Source organism: Euprymna scolopes, chromosome 26, assembly GCF_053919585.1.
Source record: "Euprymna scolopes isolate OS-2025 chromosome 26, ASM5391958v1, whole genome shotgun sequence".
Taxonomy (NCBI): domain Eukaryota; kingdom Metazoa; phylum Mollusca; class Cephalopoda; order Sepiida; family Sepiolidae; genus Euprymna; species Euprymna scolopes.
This window is the reverse complement of record NC_136507.1, coordinates 92,407,545-92,415,519: the sequence shown is the minus strand read 5'-3', so window position 1 is coordinate 92,415,519 and position 7,975 is coordinate 92,407,545. Positions and strand designations below refer to the sequence as shown.

At 32.1% G+C, this 7,975-nt stretch overlaps 1 long non-coding RNA gene across 2 annotated transcripts in view; it reads left to right on the top strand.

Annotated features, from left to right (window-relative positions):
• The first annotated feature begins 5,663 nt into the window (after positions 1 to 5,663).
• The window catches only part of LOC145248261 (uncharacterized), a 119,275-nt gene continuing 116,963 nt past the window's right edge, over positions 5,664 to 7,975 (top strand). Inside the window, exon 1 of one of the 2 annotated variants that reach the window (XR_013863352.1) lies at positions 5,664 to 7,354. This is a non-coding gene — a long non-coding RNA (uncharacterized LOC145248261). The remainder of the gene's footprint in view (positions 7,355 to 7,975) is intronic. The other variant, XR_013863351.1, reaches the window with a different exon arrangement.

Sequence of the window (7,975 nt, the reverse complement as noted above, 5' to 3'; positions counted from 1 at the left end):
TAGTATTTTTCTTTACTTATGTAGCGTGGTAACATCTTCGTATATGCAATATTATGCTACCCGACTACAGACGGGTGTATATAGATATATACATATATATATATATATACATATATATATATATATATACATATATATATATATATATATACACATACACATACATACACATACATACATATACACACATATACACAAACACACACATACATACATACATACATAAATACATACATATACATATATATATACATATACACATACATACATATAAACACACACACAACAGACATACATATACATATCCACACATACATACATATATAACATATATATAAACAACATTCGGACATCCATACATTTTTGTAATCTATATTGTTACAACAATTCTATACGAGGCAGCCTATTCTAATAGTTCAGAAATATACGTGTGTATACATATATCTACATACAATAGACACAGAGACACATCCACATACAAACATACACACAGATACATAGATACAGATATATATATACATAAACATACAAACATACATGCATACGTAAAATACACTTATATATCCAAAGTCACACAAATATAGACATATATATATATATATATATACATGCATACATGTACCGTGCCACCAAATGATACATCTAAAGTAGAAACAGACATGAATACACCTACTATATAAATTCACTTTTTCTATCAAATTCCACACGTCTAGTTACGTTTCATGGCCCCATCCGCTTGTTACACTTTCCTAAGTTGTAGGTTTTTACCGTAAAAATTGACACTACGTAAAAATTTATATTGAATTCAGCATGAAGTTCATAGGGTTATCCTCATATTTAACAAAGATTCTTTCGATGGTAAGGCAGGTATACATAAGATGTATCACGACACAATAATAATATATAATAACATATGACATAAATCAGAGTATTTAGGTTATACAAACCTAGTATATAAGCTTATATATTGTAGTACTTACCTTCATCTTTGCTTATTCACTCTAATACCCTTATTCCTTTCTCTTCCGTTCACCCTTCATTCCTTACTTTCTTTCATCTATTTTTTTTTTTTTTTTTTTTTTTTTTTTTTTTTTTTTTTTTTTTTTTTTTTATATTAATAAATTATTTTTCCTACCCGGGTATATAAAGATCATATATCCATACATGCACACACCCAAAAATATCCATATGCATACATTATTACGAGCTTCACTCAAAACGATCTATTACTCATTTAGTTAGTATACACCTTCATACAGGTACTTATTTCGGCTAGTAATACCATAACTGCTCGATGAAGTAGAATATTAAGTGACTTACGTAACCCATATGGGTATGATTATAGTTGCGACCTCACTTATCCTCTTTGTGGGGGGGTTTATTTGATGGGGGTTAGTTGTACTTATAGCAGTTCCATTATCCTAATTTAGAGTTCCTTAAGTGCATGTATTCTGAAATGTTTGCAGGATATAGCAGTTTCTTGTTTAATATTCAATAATTTTTCTCGGTCTTTAAACCTAGTTATCTCAAGTTTTTCTGATAAGCATAATAGACATGGTGAGTTCAATGAGTGGCAAGTATTGGCCCTTCTAATAATATTCCATTCTATACTAGGTGTTTTATTTTCTCTAACTAATTTCCAGTAATATAACGATAAGGAAGTGTCCTTTTCATATGTTTGATTATTCATCGAGCGTGTATGTCCATAGAATCTATTTTTGAAAGTCATTTGGGTACTCCCTATGTAGAATCTTTCGTCCCTTGGGTTCTCCACCGGGAATATCCTTGCTTGGTATACCACCGATGAGGTCAGACATTCATTTTTTATTGGGCATTCCTCAGGTTTTTTACAGTTACATTTATTCACCGCAGTGTTTGCACTAGTATTCTCCCCTTCTCTATTAGTCGTCTTTAAAATTCTTCCATTATGCTTTTTTATAATCCTTTCCAAATTATCACTACAGCTGTAACTTAATTTTAATGTATTTTTATTAAATATTTTATGTAATATATTATTTGGTGGGAAATGCTTATTAATAAGTTGTAAAAATTTTGCACCAAGTTTTGTTTTCAACATAATGTTAAAGGGGGGTGTGAACCAAATAATTTTCCTACCACGATTTCTAGATCCATTTGTGCTAGTGTTATTTACTTTATATTTTATCTCTATGTCCTTATATCCACTATTTTTAAAAATAGTGGATATAAGGACATAGAGATAAAATATAAAGTAAATAACACTAGCACAAATGGATCTAGAAATCGTGGTAGGAAAATTATTTGGTTCACACCCCCCTTTAACATTATGTTGAAAACAAAACTTGGTGCAAAATTTTTACAACTTATTAATAAGCATTTCCCACCAAATAATATATTACATAAAATATTTAATAAAAATACATTAAAATTAAGTTACAGCTGTAGTGATAATTTGGAAAGGATTATAAAAAAGCATAATGGAAGAATTTTAAAGACGACTAATAGAGAAGGGGAGAATACTAGTGCAAACACTGCGGTGAATAAATGTAACTGTAAAAAACCTGAGGAATGCCCAATAAAAAATGAATGTCTGACCTCATCGGTGGTATACCAAGCAAGGATATTCCCGGTGGAGAACCCAAGGGACGAAAGATTCTACATAGGGAGTACCCAAATGACTTTCAAAAATAGATTCTATGGACATACACGCTCGATGAATAATCAAACATATGAAAAGGACACTTCCTTATCGTTATATTACTGGAAATTAGTTAGAGAAAATAAAACACCTAGTATAGAATGGAATATTATTAGAAGGGCCAATACTTGCCACTCATTGAACTCACCATGTCTATTATGCTTATCAGAAAAACTTGAGATAACTAGGTTTAAAGACCGAGAAAAATTATTGAATATTAAACAAGAAACTGCTATATCCTGCAAACATTTCAGAATACATGCACTTAAGGAACTCTAAATTAGGATAATGGAACTGCTATAAGTACAACTAACCCCCATCAAATAAACCCCCCCACAAAGAGGATAAGTGAGGTCGCAACTATAATCATACCCATATGGGTTACGTAAGTCACTTAATATTCTACTTCATCGAGCAGTTATGGTATTACTAGCCGAAATAAGTACCTGTATGAAGGTGTATATTAACTAAATGAGTAATAGATCGTTTTGAGTGAAGCTCGTAATAATGTATGCATATGGATATTTTTGGGTGTGTGCATGTATGGATATATGATCTTTATATACCCGGGTAGGAAAAATAATTTATTAATATAAAAAAAAAAAAAAAAAAAAAAAAAAAAAAAAAAAAAAAAAAAAAAAATAGATGAAAGAAAGTAAGGAATGAAGGGTGAACGGAAGAGAAAGGAATAAGGGTATTAGAGTGAATAAGCAAAGATGAAGGTAAGTACTACAATATATAAGCTTATATACTAGGTTTGTATAACCTAAATACTCTGATTTATGTCATATGTTATTATATATTATTATTGTGTCGTGATACATCTTATGTATACCTGCCTTACCATCGAAAGAATCTTTGTTAAATATGAGGATAACCCTATGAACTTCATGCTGAATTCAATATAAATTTTTACGTAGTGTCAATTTTTACGGTAAAAACCTACAACTTAGGAAAGTGTAACAAGCGGATGGGGCCATGAAACGTAACTAGACGTGTGGAATTTGATAGAAAAAGTGAATTTATATAGTAGGTGTATTCATGTCTGTTTCTACTTTAGATGTATCATTTGGTGGCACGGTACATGTATGCATGTATATATATATATATATATATGTCTATATTTGTGTGACTTTGGATATATAAGTGTATTTTACGTATGCATGTATGTTTGTATGTTTATGTATATATATATCTGTATCTATGTATCTGTGTGTATGTTTGTATGTGGATGTGTCTCTGTGTCTATTGTATGTAGATATATGTATACACACGTATATTTCTGAACTATTAGAATAGGCTGCCTCGTATAGAATTGTTGTAACAATATAGATTACAAAAATGTATGGATGTCCGAATGTTGTTTATATATATGTTATATATGTATGTATGTGTGGATATGTATATGTATGTCTGTTGTGTGTGTGTTTATATGTATGTATGTGTATATGTATATATATATGTATATGTATGTATTTATGTATGTATGTATGTATGTGTGTGTTTGTGTATATGTGTGTATATGTATGTATGTGTATGTATGTGTATGTGTATATATATATATATATATATGTATATATATATATATATATGTATATATATATATATATGTATATATCTATATACACCCGTCTGTAGTCGGGTAGCATAATATTGCATATACGAAGATGTTACCACGCTACATAAGTAAAGAAAAATACTATTATTTGTCTCTGTATGTCTGAAATGTGTGTGTGTGTATATATGCGCGGGTGTAGATAAATGTTAGACATTTATAAGTGTATTGATACACGCATATAGGTACATGTGGGGTTTAGATAACTTTCGGGTTTATATTTATTCACATTTTGTTGGTTTATTTGTTTTAATTTAATTTTATTTTTATTCTTATTTATCTTATTTTTTATTTTTTTATTTTTTATTGTATTTTTTATATATATTTTTTATTTTTTATTTATTTTTATTTATTTATTTATTTATTTATGTATTTTATTTTTATTTTTATTTATTTATATTTTTTATTTACCTTAATGTAACTTTTACTTTATCTTCTACGTAGTTTCAGAATCATTGTCTAGTTTCAGTAAATAAAACAAAAAGTGTCTAGCATGGATTCGCTTTTGAATATATGGATTAATGTGTGTATACTGTGTGTGTTGGCAGTGGCTGTGTATGGATGTGTTATGTGTGTGTTGCGTGTATGTGTGGGTGGAGGTAGATTAAAAAGGCACCGGTCAGTACTTGGTTGACCATAGCTAAGGTTATTAACTTACAGACTCTAAGACAAGAAAACGAAACTCTCAATGACCCTATGCCATAAAAAGCCAAAAGTTAAGTTAGATGGGGGAGGGGGAAAAGAAAAAAGATGTTTATCATCTTCATAGACCTCACTCATCCTTTTACCGTTTTTGTTTTTTTGACTCCCACCCAGGTTGTATTTTTAACTTGATAAACGAAATAGAAAAATGTATTTGGTGGAAATGTCACTTTTGAAGGTGGTTCTTGGCCTGAAGACGTAATCCCCCGACGTGGGTGATTACAGAAACATGTATGCACATATGTAGCCATTAATGTTTGTATAAATAAAATTAATATACCTGCTCTGTTCACTCATTGAGCACTATTTTGGTAGACACGTGTTGTTTCATTGGATTTACTTCTAGGAAACTAAACTCTACTGGCTATATATATATATATATATATATATATATATATATAGAGAGAGAGAGAGAGAGAGAGAGAGAGATAGATAGGTAGATAGATAGATAGATAGATAGATAGATAGATAGCAAGTGGATTTCTAAAGAAAAATTGTACATTTTTATAGAGGGACTATTCTGAGATAGAATGTATAATATAATAATAATTCAAGACAAAGTGGCATCAATATAAACCTAGATAAATTTATTTGTCTGTTCAATAAGGAATCATAAGATAATAAAATAATATTAAAAACCATGGCATTTCGAAGCGTAATGCTTCTCGCCAGAAGACATGAAAAAAATACTAGGTCATAGTCATCGATATTACTTTACGGTCCTGTTCGTTGTATCACCACTTATCAGTGCCGCTAGACTAGTACCTCTCCCAAGCCAAGGATTGAACCTAGAACAGGAGAGAGAGAGAGAGAGAGAGAGAGAGAGAGAGAGAGAGAGAGAGAGAGAGAGGGAGAGAGAGAGATACAGGCAGACAGACAGAAATGGATAGATAGATAGATAGATAGATAGATAGATATGAACCGACTAAAAGATATTCGCATATTCGGAAAGAAAGAGGGGTGAAAGGTGGAGGACCATAGAATTTAAAGAGATGGAGGCTTATTTACACGGTTGAGCACTTTCATTGAACGATTAATCGGAATCAGAATTGGAATCGGAATCGGGATTCGAAAAATTCATACATTTTTGAAGTATCGGAATCGGAAAATGTTGTGCCTATTTTCCGATGCCCTAAAACGATTTCTTTAATTATCTTTTTATTTGATTTGGAATCGTTCCATCACTACTGGAGCACCTAACAAACTAAGTTAGCATCGTAAGAAAAGTTGGAAATAAGGACGGGTTTAAAGAGAAAACGACAGAAAACCCAAGCGCGACAGTTGCAGAGAGAATTACAGAAAAGAAAGATTAAGAACATAAAGAATGCGGTCTATACGAAAGACAAAAAAAAAAAAAAAAGGGGGGGGGATAACGAATCGACGAAAAAAGAAGGAAATAAAACCGAAATGAAGCAAGAATGTACGAAAAGGGGGGAAAAAGAAAAAAGAAAACGATAGGATTGAAGAAAGCATGCAGTAACGCACACACAAAAAAAGGAAATAGAAAGAAAGATAAACTACAAAGATTAAGATCAATTAAAAAAAATAAATAATGTAACGTTGTTACAATAATGAGGAAGGGGGAGGTAAGAGTTGAAGGAAGAGTAGTAGATAGTAGAGGGAAAGTGTAGCGTCAAGAGGGGCGAGTGAGAGAGTGTGCGTGTGTGTGTCTGTGAAAGAGAGAGAGAGAGAGAGAGAGCGCGAGGGGGAGTTGATAAGACAGATGTGAGAACTTTGTAAAGGTTTGAGAATCTCGAAGACAGAGAGGCTAGAGAAAAAGGAAGAGAGAGAGAGAGAGAGAGAGAGAAAGAGAGAAAGAGAGAGAGAGAAGGGGTAAAAAGAGAGAGAAAGAGAGGGGGGATAGGAGTGATAGACTAAGAGAGGTCACTGACCAGAAAATCTCAAAGAGGAAGAGGCCAAGAAAAAATGTGTTAAGAGAAAGAGTGAAGAGGAAGAGCGAGAAAGAAAGATAGAGAGAGAGGGGAGAGAAAAAGAGAGAGAGAGGGAGAAAGAGAGACAGAGGAGGGTGGAGAAACAAGAAAATGAGGTAAAGGGAAGAGGTAGAGTTTGTGAGTAAAAAGGGCGATTGAATGAATGAAAAGAGGAGGAATGTTGGGGAATGGGAGAGGTGGCGAAGGAAAACGAAATAATTTCGAAATGTTATAAAGAGGAACTGAGGAGGTATTTAAATTAGAGAGAGAGAGAGAGAGAGAGAGAGAGAGAGAGAGAGAGAGAGGTGGGAGGGGTAGACATCAGCAGCAGTAACAACAACAGCGGAATCAGCAGCAGCCCTAGAACAGTTGTGTTAGATGATTCATCCCCCACCAGTTGCTTGAGGTGGAATTTATTGGCGACAATAGGTTAGTATTATTAGTAAGCAAATCTATAGAATTGGTTTATTACTAGCTGTAAGAGAAGCTCTATGATAACTTTCGAGGACATTTTTTTTTTTTTTTTGGCCAAGGAGGAGGAGAGCCGTTGTGGTCACAATGGTCCGATAGATATGTACCCGGAAAAAAAAACACACACACACACACATACACCCCCCCAAATAATCATCTAAAAAAAATCTTATATTTAGGTACCATAGCTTTCAAACTTATATGCTTCTTTTTTTCTTTTTTTTTTCAAAATTTTTTTTTTTTTAATAATTTTTTTTTTTTTTAGGGTTACCAGTCGAATAGTCACATATTTTTGTCACTTCGTTCTTTTATAGGACAGGGACGCGTGTGAGATTTAGTGTATCTCTGATCTACGATAAATATTATTTAATTACAAAAAAAAAAAAAAAAACCCCTAAAATAATAGCAACAACATAATACTTCACTGTCAGGTTGAAAGTCTGTAAATCAACAGAATTATTTTGACAGCTGAAAAAATGGCTGACTAGATTTACTTTCGTGACACTTCAAAGTTCAAAAGTAATTTTTGTTTGCTTTCAGACAGACTGGCTTTAAATTAAGTTTTTAAAAAACAAGGAA